Source organism: Myotis brandtii, unplaced genomic scaffold (genome assembly GCF_000412655.1).
Source record: "Myotis brandtii unplaced genomic scaffold, ASM41265v1 scaffold223, whole genome shotgun sequence".
Taxonomy (NCBI): domain Eukaryota; kingdom Metazoa; phylum Chordata; class Mammalia; order Chiroptera; family Vespertilionidae; genus Myotis; species Myotis brandtii.
This window is the reverse complement of record NW_005358369.1, coordinates 876,624-889,996: the sequence shown is the minus strand read 5'-3', so window position 1 is coordinate 889,996 and position 13,373 is coordinate 876,624. Positions and strand designations below refer to the sequence as shown.

At 46.7% G+C, this 13,373-nt stretch overlaps 1 protein-coding gene across 1 annotated transcript in view; it reads left to right on the top strand.

Annotated features, from left to right (window-relative positions):
* The window catches only part of CLNK (cytokine-dependent hematopoietic cell linker), a 185,571-nt gene that overhangs the window by 86,022 nt on the left and 86,176 nt on the right, over positions 1 to 13,373 (top strand). The gene's annotated exons all lie outside the window — the stretch shown is intronic.

The following is a 13,373-nucleotide window of genomic DNA, read 5'->3' as shown; positions in this document are numbered from 1 at the left end:
TTACGATGACGCTGCTGATGCCATTACCGTTGTGTGGGGTGGATTCTCTCTGCTTCTTGTCTATGCATCTTCCGCCCAATCACATTCCCACTGCTCGGTGTGGTGTGAAGCAGTTGTAAAATCAGAGTAGGAAGATGACAGAAACTTGGTCCTCGAGGCCTTGCAGACATCCCAGAGGGCATTGTGGTCCAGAGGAAAGAGAATTAGTGTAGAGTCAGATATTCCTGGATTAGGCGCGTCATCTCCATCCAATTGCTGATCTTATTTCCCTGTGATGACAGTCAAACTTCCCATTTAGGGGAGGAGAATTAAAGGATGAAGTGTTAACATGTCTCCCTGCACATAAGTCCTCAGGAAATGCCAGTTTTCATCAGATCCTTGGAGGAGACCACAACCTGCTAACAAAGATGAGGAGGGGGGTAACCAAAATAGCACAAACAATGATGCTCTCAACCTAAGAGAACTGTTAACTTAGCATTAATTCTGTAAATGAAAAGACTTCCCAGATTTCAGGTGCTTCTGCTGTGAGTGGCCTAGCTGTACTTGCTTATCTGGATCTAAGTTAGAGGTATTTTTAAAGGTGATTTAGTTCATGATGTGTGATAAATGCAAAAATAGTGAGAGTGCCGAAAGTGGTAGAAATAAAAATGGATAGTTGTTTTATGTGAAAGGGGAATAAAAATGACGAATGTCACATGGCTTCTGTGGCATGACTTTTTCAATTGTAGTGGTGTTCCAGCAGACAAACAGAGGATCTGTTGTGTTTGAAAAGTGTGGCCAATGTGAATCAATAGCCTTTATCAACAGGAGAAGAAAGTGATTGTCAGAGTCTAGGCTGGACACAGGGCCCAGGACACGCAGGGAGCCAACAAATATCCCACAATGGTCCTACAAAGGTCAGCTGTGCTAAATTAAAGCTGCACGCTGTGCAATGCATGAAACGCTATGCAGATTGCCAGGGCAACATCAGAAGGCCCGATCTTCTTCTATGTGCCTTCACATGGAGCCCTGGTAAGGTTTAGGATATCACCTGTACCCTCCATGGACTGGGCACAGGTGGTGGAGGGTGTGGCAGGGGTCAGATGAAGAGAAGTAGACAGATCCAAGCGGTAGTCTGGAGGGAAAACCTCCAAGATTGGTGATGGCTTTGTAATGGGTAACGGGGGTAATGGGTGGTGAAGGATGGCTCTTGGACTTCTCTATTGCACAACTGGGTGAAAGAAGGTGCCATGTATACAACCAAGGACACCTGCGGAGATGGAGATTTGAATATTTTAATTTTTATATGCTGCTCAGGCATTCAGTTGGCAATGTCAGATGGCCAGGCTATACAAGGACTTCCCATGCCTTCAACATCTGTTAGTATCGCCACTCAACCTGTGAATCAGTGGCATGCATCCTTAGCCCTCTGTTCATAAAAAGAAGTCAAGCGTTCAGATAAAAAGACCTCGGACGCCAACCCAGTTGGCTCCTGACTCTAGTGTCCACTGGCCGTGTGACATCTGAAGGACAGCTGGAAAAACCCTTTTGTGGTTTGAGCTTCATTAAAAAGTAGAAATAATTTCTCTGTCACCGAGTGGCTTTGAGGAGAATGAAAGAGACAGAAAACTTTCTAATTGCCAGACCCGAGCCTTCAACTATTCCCCTTTCACCCTTCCAGTTCCCCTTCTCTCCTCCAACCGGGTGGGCTGCTGGCCCAGAAGCACCAGGCGGGGTTACTGTCATTTACAAAGTCCGAGTGGAATATTGCTGAAGCTTTGGGGAAAATGGTTTTGGGGCCTCCCTCATGGGAGCTCGAATCCTAAAGTCTCCAGAGAGCCTGTGACAATTAATAAAAAGCCCTCCCAGTGAGCAGCCAGGGTGGGAACACTGTCCCCCTCACTGCATGCTGCCCTATCCCCCCATAAGCTCTGCACTTTGGGAGATGTTGCCCCAAAACCTACTTGGGCTTGAGAGACACTGGCCTGGCCGGGGGAGCAGGGGAAGTGCCTCTTCATGGTAAAGGGGAAAGGTGAAAACCCCTGAGGTTGGCTGAAAAGCTAAACCTTGAGCTGAGGTTTTCCAGGGCTGGGTGTTAGGGGCACCACACCCCTGCTGTTCTGTGCTCACTTCCGGTTCCTGGAACGTGTGACTGTCAGGGGCCTCCTGGGTGGACACTGTTGCCTCAGAGCCAGGTTTGCTGTCATGGGAAGGTGAACCCACCTTCTCCCTCCTCCTTAAAGCCCAGGCCAGGCTAGCACTAGCGATAACCACTGCCTATGGGGCAAGGACCTCCGCCCAAGGCTGTGCGGGCAGCAGGCACCGCTGCTTTGATGAGGATGAGACAGAGGCCACAACCATGCCCTTTGTCCTGGGAGCAAGGGATTGGGTCCTCCCCGCTGCCTCCAAAGCCTCCCCATGCCTCAGGGCTCCATCCACGCTGACTCCGCAGCTCTAGGCCTGTCCTATCCTGGTGAGCGACTGAGAAACAGACCCTGCCTTTTAGGAACTTAACATTAATTCAGAGAGAAAAAAGGTAAATAATCTCCCAAATATATATTTGCCAACTGTGATAAATCCCGAATATCTATGTTGATGTCGTGGTAGTTAGAGTGTAAACTTGAGTTGAAATCTGAAGAGCAATTGCAAAACGCAGAGAAAGAAAAATACAAAACTTCTGAGAGAACCACAGGGAGAAAGAAAGACCTTGAATTTGAAGGGCAAATGGCCTTGACCTCGGAGAGGTCCTCATTGTTTAGGTGTGAGCCTGGGGCTCTGAGGCCACTTCCCCGAGACCAGGCCAAGCTGGCCCTGGGACCCGTGGCTGCACAGGGGAGCTGTGGGCTCCGGAAAGAAAGGCCTGGATTTGAAGATGGCAACCCTACTTCCCAGCTGGATGCACAAACAGGTCAATGACGCCTCACCCACCCACCCCCCAGTTGGAAGATGAGGGTCACCTCCCTTCCACTCTTTCTAAAAGTCAATGGTAAAAATATCCTCAGGTGAGGATTAACAAAGAAAAATGAGATGACTTGGTTTTGGAGCCTCTCATAAAACACAGACACACACACACCCTTAGTACAATCCCTATCGGCACTCTTCATCTCCAAAGTTCAGAAGTGATCTCTGGAATGAGAACTCTATGTATATAGATTTTTTAAGTAATATTTTAACAGCTTTATTGGGGTATAATGTATATAATAAAAATCATTGACTTGTACACTTAACATAGGTCAACTTCATAGCATCGATTTTTTGATGCATTTGTACTAGGGTTTCCTCTACCAAACTGTGACAAGAGCTTTCGGTACCAAAGCCATGCCGTTTCTCAATAAAGAGCTGGTGAAAACCTCCAGCCGAGTAGGGAGATGTCTTGTCTGTGGTGTGAAGGCCCGCTTTCTCCCCATATTACTTTGAGCAAGGGTCATACCTGACCCTCTTCCGTTGGGTCAGGGCCCTTATGCTGGTGTCACAGTTAGTCATGAGCCTTTGCAGCCCGTCCATCACATCAGGTGACCCACACTGACATCCCAGCATCACCTCTTTCAAGCTGGGTGATCCCAAGCCTTAGTTTTCCCAACTGTAAAATGGGAATAACTATTACAAGCCTGGGTTCCAGACTGGCTGTGCCCCTAATGAGCTATATGGCATTAAATAAAGGGGTAGAGCTCAAAGACATTTAAGTATTTTCTACTCCTTGGACTCTTTCAATGCCTAGAATGTAAGGACTCCAATTTCCAAACAAAAACTTTCTTTTTCTTCGTCTCTAAGCAGCTATCGTCCCCAAACCACTTTTTTGACCTAGACTCCGAAGTCCAAGTCCCGTTTTGTCCCGTGGAAGAGTGATCTGAGAACTGTTTGAGGGTGTAAATTTTCTCAGCATCATAATCACACAGAAATACCTGGGATAAACGGCTCGGTGCTGATCCACTGTGAAAATGGATGGCGTTCAATTATCTTTAGCATTGTTCCCCTCTCACCAGTGGAGCCTCAGCTTCTAATCCTGGGACAATAGGCTGACCTGGGGAAGTTTTGCTGCACACAAAGAAAGTTCACCGAGAAGCCACGGCCCGGCCCCCAGGGGAGAGTGACTTTTCCTTCACTTTTCAGTACATAAGGCATCTTTCTCTGGACATTTCCTTCTTCACATCTCCCTGGAAAGGATGGAATAGTAACAGCTCAGCTGAATTGGTGTAGAGAATCTGAGGATAGAATGATTTCAAGGGCCAGAGACTCCAGTGGTCAATGTTCATGGACTTCACTGGGTGTGGCTCACTTCCGACATGTGGTCCATTTCTGGGAGCGAGTCTGTGGTAGTGACTCTAACACAAGGACCACACCTGCTCACCCTCTGTCCTGTCCACCTCTCTCCTTACAGCCCAGGATTCAAAGCAAAAACTAAAGCTGTCCTTTCTCTCCAGTTGCCCACATATGAAAGAAACACACAGGATCCAAACCACAATGCGAGCCTGTGGAGAAGTAACCCAGTCTTTTATCCCTCTCTTTTTCTCCTTTCTGGCTTGATGGTTCCGGGTAAACAAAACCACAGAGGAGGTGTTCCTGGGAATCAAACCATAATCCTCAGACAGTTTGCTTAGCTCATGAATCATTAGTTCAAGTCTTTATTTTTATTTTTACTGCTCTGAGCAATAAAAGGCTAATATGCAAATTGTCCCCTCGACCAGGAGTTCAACCGGGAGTTCGACCGTGGGGCGGGGCTGGCCAGCCAACCGCCTGCGGCCCCTCCCCCCAGTCAGCCCTGCCCCCAATTGGCCCCCCACCACGCCATCAGGGACTGGGCCAGCCAACCATCTGCAGCCCCTCCTCCCAGCCAGCCCCACCTGATCACCACAATCGGGGTAGGCCAGCCAGACCCCACCTATGCACGAATTTGTGCACCGGGCCTCTAGTCTAATTACAATTTAAATTGCAGGAGAGTTCTGGGCACCTACTAAGTGCCTCACACGGAAGAAAACGAACATAGAAAGGTCATTTTGAATGAGCAGCTGACAGTCCCCATGATGAAAAGTCCAGACCTTACACCGCCTTTCAGTTCAGAGGGGATGGTGGGTCTTTTCCTCTTGCTCATGTTAATCCTACTGGCAAACATTTTTTTAGGGGGACAAAGGAAAAGGGTATTTGAATGTGGATCTGCCTCCAGTGATAAACAATAGAAGCTGGGAATTGGTCTTGGAGAACAGCAAACAGGAAGCACATGGAAGTCATTAGGATATTGGGGAGGGTCAGGAAGCATGGGAGGCAGCTCAGGGAGTTTGTTCCCTTTGCATTCCTGTATGTGAAGGTGAATAGAATTAACTTTTACTGGGCATCTGGCCTCATATCTACAAGACATTATGATTGCTCCCATTTAGAGATAAGGATCATGGAACTCAGGCAGTAAAGTCATTGTCCTGGGCCCAAGACCCAGGGTCTGAACACAGGGAAGAAAGAGAACATAGACATGTCATATGCCAGCTCTTTCTGGCACCTAAGCTGAGCTCATTCTGCCACAGGACACCATGAATGGCAAAGTTCAGTGTGGGTTAGCCAGAAGTGTTCTGGTTAATTTTATAAAAGTTGGGCAAACAGCTCTTTGTGGAAAGAAAAAAATATATATATGACATACATATATTTGTACTCAAGTGTGTTATAAATTTTACAGCTATAAAGGACATATCATATATAATTTATAGATAATAATGCAATATACCATATTTTGTTTTGTAAATTTCCATATAGCTTGTTGATCCTAGCAAAATGATTTCATTGATTTTTGCTGAACTTTTACATCCCTAGCCAACCTATGGTTGCAATTGACAAATGAATACAGTTCTGACATCAATAGTGATTGATATTTTCCCGTACATTCATGAGTAAAACAACAAAGAGGTGTGCCAGAGCCTCACTGGCATGTCAGGATGTGAGCAACTTCTTTGCTGAATCAGAAAATACTTTGAATACTGATAAAAAATGTTTCCCATGTTTGTGCTGTGCACAACGTTACAGCTACAGACAACACAGATTTAAATTAAATCTGCTTTATTAACATTGCCTCCATCATTTTCTTAAGTTAGTCTATTAACAAAGCAAAAAAAAAAATCACACTTTGACTCATAGCATATGCCAATTCCTGTGGTGTAAATGTTCCCAGGATGGCCACACTCAACACCAGTAAGAAGTCACTGGGTGTGGAATTGGGAAGAATGCACAGTCACATATTTCCGTCATACAGATACCATAGACATAAGCAGCACCCAGACTGCAGATGAAATAGCAAAGTGCAATAAAATAATTAGGAAGCGATGCAGTTTGAGTCTTTATTGCCTTTGTTTTTAATATAATTTATTCAATTGTAATTTTATATAATTTAATTTTTAACAACAGCTGTGTTTAATTAACAACTGGCTTTCAAAATGAACCATCAGCTCTACTGCACAGCCTGAGCCACTCCAGCTCACTAGTGACCCAGGGTCGACCTCCCCCCTCCCTTTGCAGGTGCGATACTGAAGACCCCCGTCATTACTGACTCTTTGTTAAAAAAAAAAAAAACCAAGCTTTTCTGAACACTGTACTAGGTTGACCTTGGAAAAGGTATTTCACTTCAAGAGTCATTTCCTTCTTTGTAAAGCCGAGATGGTCATACCTTCATCATAGTGTTGCTGTGAGGACGGGCAGAGTGACAAGCACTGTGACTAGATGGTACACCTGCTTGGTAGCTCTTCAGGTGCGAACTCCTTTGATGCTCAGAGCAGTCCTGAGAAGGAAATGTTATTGGCGTCACTTTGCTGATCGGGACAGGGAAGCCCAGAGGGACTGAGTCACTTCCCTGAGGTCACATTCAACCTGCCCCACTTGACCGGCACAGATCCCAGGGCCTCTTGCTAATGCAGATTCCGGGCCTGCAGGGCCAAGGAGGTGCCTTGGAACCTGCATTTCTAACCAGCTCACAGGTGATGCTGCTGGTTCAGGGACCACACCTTAATGAGGCACTGGACTGCCTGGCAACTGTCAGTCTGATCTCTGTATCGATGAGTCTGTCTCTGTTTTGTTTGTTCATTCGTTTTATTTTTTAGATTCAAGACATAAGTGAAATTGTACAGTATTTGTCTTTTTCTGACTTATTTTTACTGAGCATATTACCCTCCAGGTCCATCTATTTCAGCCTTTTTAGTGTTGAATAATATCCTATTGTGTACATGCACCACATCTTCTTTAGCTTTTAGTGATTTCCACATTAAGCAGAGATTGATTCAGTGAGTGGGGCTGGGAGAGGGAACTGCCACAGCCTCAGCCACTGTTACTAGGATAATAACACCTCCCCTGGCCTCCCTCACTCCCCACCCCGAGGTCCCAGGTCCCAGAAAGCATCCATACCCACCTGAGTTACTGCAAAACCCAAAGGCCTCCCTGCTCCTGCCTTGCCCCCAAGGTCTCTCTGTTCTCCACACAGCAGTCAGAGAGCCTACAGGGATATCACCATTGTCAGGGTGTCTCCCTATCTGGGACTTGCCATGGCTTCATGCTTCTGTGGAGTCCAAGACCTCCTGTGACTGCAGGACTCACCAGAAGTTCTTGGATCACATTCTTTTTTTTTTTTTTTTTAATGGAAGAGTCAAAAGGCTTTCTATTGGGGTCCAACGGTTCCCAAAGGTGTGGACAGAGCCGGGGAAGAAGGAATGACACAGAGACAGCGTTCAGTTGATCAGCATAATTGGGTTCTCTAGCCAGGATCTCCAGCCAGGTTCTGTCTTGGATCACATTCTTAATCCATCCCGGCACTCACTGCCAATCAGCCATGTGGCCTCCCTGACTCAACCCCCAGATGAGCTCCTACTTCCCAGCTTCATCCACCCCCAGCCCCTTAACTCCCACCTACCAGCCACCAGCCACCCCCCTCAGTCCCCGGGCCTGGGTGCTCTTGCTGCAGATGCCCCACAGCTGGCCCCACAGTGCCCTCTCCCAGCTGTCACCTGCTCAGCGAGGCCCCAGACCACCCTATGGAACAGCCTCCCTGCCCACATGCCTTTCTGTTGATGGTGATTGCCGGCCTTCCCCTTCCCAAGGGCCAAGATCCTCTTCTGTCTTATTCCAGGCAAGAGGCTCTGTTTTGTTCCCTGATACACCCCAACCACTGAGAACAATTCCTGGCCCATGCTATGCACTCAGAGGGGGGAAATGTATTGTTGCATTAATTTTTATTAAGATTTCCAGCCCAGATATGGTTTGATTCCCCATCAGGGCACATGCCTGGGGTTGTGGGCTCGATCCCCTGTAGGGGACATGCAGGAGGCAGCCAATCAATGATTCTCTATCTCTCTCTCCCTCTCCCTTTCTCTCTCTGAAATCAATAAGAAACATAGTTTTAAAAAATAAAATAATAAAATGAGGATGGCGGCTGCAACATGACAGACAGGTGGGAGGAAGTGAATGGAAGTGAACAGACTCCTGCTGACGGTGCTAGACATTCCCAGGGGGAGATGGTGCAGCTGAACCCAGTGGCTGGCCCATTGCAGGCCTACCCCTCCTCTCCTCTCCCTGCCCTGCCTTGATTCCCTTCCTTTCCTTGGACCTTCTGGAGGCAGAAAGTGTGGGACCTGGAGGTGGAGAAAAGGATATTGTCTCGGGGCTCATGCTCTGGAAGCCCCCCTGCATATAAGCAAGAGCCAATCCCTGGGTCCCTGCAGACCACAGGGAAGACCCACTGTCCCTTCACGCCTGGGTTTTCCCTGGCTATGCACCAACCAAGCACAAACCAAGCTTTTGTTTTGAGAGTGGTCTTAAAAATACATATATTGCTTTTTTTTCATGTCGTTTTCTATCAGGCTTCCAGAATCTTCCAGGCATGACCATCTATAAATTAAATTCCACTATGAGCCCATCAATGGGCCCATTAACTGGGTGATTCACTGTGGGTATTGTGTTTGCTCATTATGTGCACTGATGGTCTCTTAGAAGCTCCGTTCCCCTAAGAGTCAAGACAGAGAAAAGGAAGCAGAAAGCATTTGAAAAGATCAAATGTGAGGCTTCTATTTTTTGCGGGGGGAGCGGGGAGAGGTGAGGGGGGTTTCTTTGTTTTCTTTTGCTGAGTGAAATTTTAAACAAAAAACAAGACAAAGAGGAAAGCATGGTGGTGGAGAGTAACTGGACGTTTGGGGGCCATCACTTTGTAGTGTATATAGATGTCAAATTAGAATGTTGTCTACCTGAAACAAGTAATAAAGAAGAAATATAAAAAGAGGAAAGAAGCTTTATGGGATTTCTTGAAACCTGAAGGACTCAGGATTACTCTCTTGCTTCTTAAGTTAGATTATCTTTTTCTTTCTCTCCTCAAGAAGATTGAAAAGAAACAGGAGAATTTATTTGGAAGGCGCATAAAAAAGGCTGAATTCAAAGACCAGCCCTGGGGAAGCCAAGGCCGAGTGGCAGGACCTCGAGCCCCACACGCGGAGCCAGAGCTCAGTGTGGCCGGTCCTCCCACTTCCCTGGGCTGCGCGGTTTTCTCATCTATAAAATGAACAGGTTCTGGCAGGTGACGCCTACCTTTCCACCAAGCCCGAGCTCTGAGGATCTTTAAAGCTCAAACTCTGGCAAAAGAAGGAGCCAAATCCAGACACCACCCTCCACTCTGCATCTGCAACCCGTGGGCAGAGCCTGTCTATTCTGGCATGTTCTGGATCCATTTTTTGCCTTCATAAACCAGAATGAGTCATCCCCCCAGAGGTTCCTGACTCGTCTTCTCCAGCACAAACCTTTCCTCGGCTGTTCCATTGAGGAGGGGAGAGACAGGAACCCAGAGTTGGTGGGACATATGTGCACCATGGGTGACTGTGCAGGTGGCAACCCCTGGGTCCATTTCTAGAGGAGCTTGGCCTCTCTCTGAGTCTGGAAAAGCTTGAGGAGGCACCTGAGGGACCTCGGGGAGAGGGGGTCAGTGAAGGGCTACCTCCCGGCCAAGTGTAGATCCAACAGGCAGCTATCAGAGCTATGCCCACAGGAACATCAGGTTCGGGCCAGGTGGACGGGCCTGAAACTGGGCAGCCATTCAAATCGGGAGTAAACAAAGGCAGGACACTGAAGAAAGAAGATGTGACAAGATGCCTGCCCAGCGTGGCTCAGTGATTGAGTATCAACCTATGAACCAGGAGGTTACAGTTCCATTCCCGGTCAGGGCACATGCCCAAGTTTGCAGGCTCAATCCCCAGTAAGGAGCATGCAGGAGGCAGCCAGTCAATGATTCTCTCTCACCATTGATGTTTCTATCTCTCTCTCCCTCTCCCTTCATCTCTGAAATCAACAAAAATATATTTAAAAAAGAAGAAGAAGAAGGAGCTGTGACAGAGGGGATGAACCCCTTGCTTAGTGGCTTGGTTCCCTCTCACGTGGCTGCAGCTTCTTGGGGCTGGGACCTTCTCTGTCTTTTCCTCCTGTGTCTCTAGTCCTAATACGATATCCAGCACATGGCAGCTACTCACTCACTATTTGATTTGAGGCTGGCACCAGGGTCTGCCTCCCAATTTCAACTCAGGTCAGTAAGCGACTCGAGTCAAAGGGCTTTGTTCCCATGACCAGAGACAGCCTTTCAGGGGCTTTGAAGAGGATTCAGAAGGAAAGGGGTCCAGGATGGGGTTGGGGGCTTAGGAAACAGGCTGTCACCCAAAACCCCTGGACACCACAGCCTCGCCAGGTGACACGTAGAGTTAACCATCACAACGATGTGAATGCGTGAGGGGTGATAATGAAAACATCTCATTGTGGCCCACTCAGTACTGAGTTCCTCCAGAAAGAGTCACCAGCGCAAACCTTCAGAGCCAGTTAGCTAATGTAAAAATGTAAGAAAGTAAGGAGTGAATGGTTGGGCTTTATGAGCTTGAGAGAAAAAATCATATGTGAATATATTCAAATTCAAACTTAAAAAAAAAAAAAAACCTGTAAGGCAAGAAGGCCTTGTATGTCCTTCCATTTTTCTGGGTTCTGCAGGGCAAGCACATAAAAGGTGTCCGGTATCCAGGCTATAACGCGTCAAATCCCCAAGAAATTGAGCTTTGCTCAAGTGTTCAGGGAGAGTGCTAAGCATTTCCTGTGTTTAAAAAAAAAAAAGCTGTGTACAGGAATATAACCACCCATACCGCTTAGGGACCAAATGAAATGAACAAAATAGGTGTCAATCACTTGGAGAAGTTGTTTGTGACAACTGATGTGGTGACTATTTTAAGGGAGTTAGAGGTACAGCATTCAGCTGGAGAAATGATTATAATGGCCTCTCCCGGGCAAGAGTTGGAGAACCAGTTTATTCTGGTATTTGCTGGAGTCTTCCCAAATTAGCTGGAAAACTTTCAAAAATTGGCCTGACATTTTCAGGAGTCATAAAAGTTTAAAAAGTAGGCTGTAAAAAGATTCTAGCTGATTTGGTTTGTAAATTTGCACACACACAAAAAAAATACCTTCTGGATGTTACAAAAGGGTCATCTCCACTCATACTTCCACAGTGAGTGTGTGACAATATGTGTGACCCCCAATTATCTCATCTCCTGGTACTCATGTGCCTCCCTGTGTAATCTCCTCCCCTAGTTGTAAGCAAGCCTGAGGCTGCTTCTAAACAAGATATGGCAAAATTGATGGGATGTCACTTCCATCATTGCATTCCATAAGATTGTAACTTTCCCCTTGTCTCCTTGGTGTGCACATTTTGATGAAGCAAGTGACCATGTTAGGGAGGCCCATGTGACAAGGAACACAGGGCAGCCTCCAGCCAACAGACAGCAAAGAACTGAAGCTCTCAGTTCAACAAGCCCCAAGAATATGAATCCTATCAACAAACAAGTATCCTTAGAATCAGTCCTTCCCCTGGTGAGCTTTCAGATGTGACCCCAACCTTGACCAACACCTTGATTACAGCCTCAACAGAAACCCTAAAATAGAGGACCCAGAGCCAGCCTGGAAAAAATACAGACATAACTAATACTGAGCAATGCTCACAGGAGCGAAGAGGGAGGGACAGAATGAGAGACATGCAGGGATCTATTGTTAGGGTCTGGCAGTGATGTGGGGGCAAGATGCCCAGGTTACTGGTTTGGAAACTAAGCGGGCAATGGAGCCACTCACTGGTGAAAGGGCCTGGTTCCACTGGAGGGTAACCAATTAGAAAGGCCCAGAAGGTAGTTGGATGCTTATGTCTAGAACTTAGAGGAGAAATCAGAGTGTAGCTATAGATTTATGAATCAAATTCTATCTGGATTTTAAAAAATGAAATAATACAATGATTCAATAATTTTGAAATCATGAAATAATTAAAAAGTGAAATGAGAAATAATGAAATGGCACCATCATCTTTCTAGATGGTCAGTTTACAATGACAAAATATATCACAACAACTCACTCAGTTTTCTCTTCATCCCATTGCAGTCCACAGTCTACACACAAATCCTGGATGGGGAGTCAGGCTATCACTAGACAGTTCCTGGGGCCCTTAATTAAGATGAATAGTCACACATGTCCGCTGAGGGCCCACTGTGGGCCAGGCACTGACCCAGGCCCTGGGGAGGCCACACCCTGCAAATCTCTGCCCTCATCGAGATGACAGGTCAGAAGGCTTCTCAGGCATGATTATAGCTACAAGTTGAACAAAAGTGAAATTTCAATTCAGAGGAGGGCTGGGTGGAGCTGGTCTCCCACTCGGGGAAGGTTTCTCTGAGGATGTGACACTTGACCAAGCTCAGAGCATGAGTCAGAGGGAAGGAAAAGAGGACAATGGGTATTTGAGAAAGAGAATACAGTGCCTGAAGGAGCCTGGGGGAGGAAGTAGAGATAGTCCAAGGTCCAAAAGGAGGCACGTTTGGCCCAAGTGGAGAAAGTCGGTAGGACAACGAGTCAGAGGCACTGAGCAGGTCAAGGGGCCCTGGGGAGGACAGTATCATCAGTAAAACGCTCATGAAACACCTGGAAGAGAACAGGAACTATATTCTGCTTGGCTCATTAAATAAGGCGCATCATAGTGATGGTCCGTGATAAGGCATGCCTTAGTGAATTTCAGCAAATCAATCGGACTTAAAATAATTTAATCCCTTCATAGAAAATGCCACCGCAAAGTATCTACATTATATAGGAGTTTAATAAATATTGTTTGAATCCAAGTTGCTATTGTTAAATAGTCTGCCTTCCTACACCGATGATGTTTGCTAGCCTGGGGTCAAATTCAGCTAACATAGGAAAGCATCTAGAACATTCCTTGGCCCACAGGCACTGTCCTTGTTTGACCATGTGGTGAAGGTAAGATGCTCTTCATTTTACAGAGCAACATCACGGAGACTCATAGAAGTTAGGGAGGGTCTCACAGTGACCCTGCTAATGTGGGGAGCAGGCCACATCCTCGTCTTGACTGGAGCACCTCTTCTATC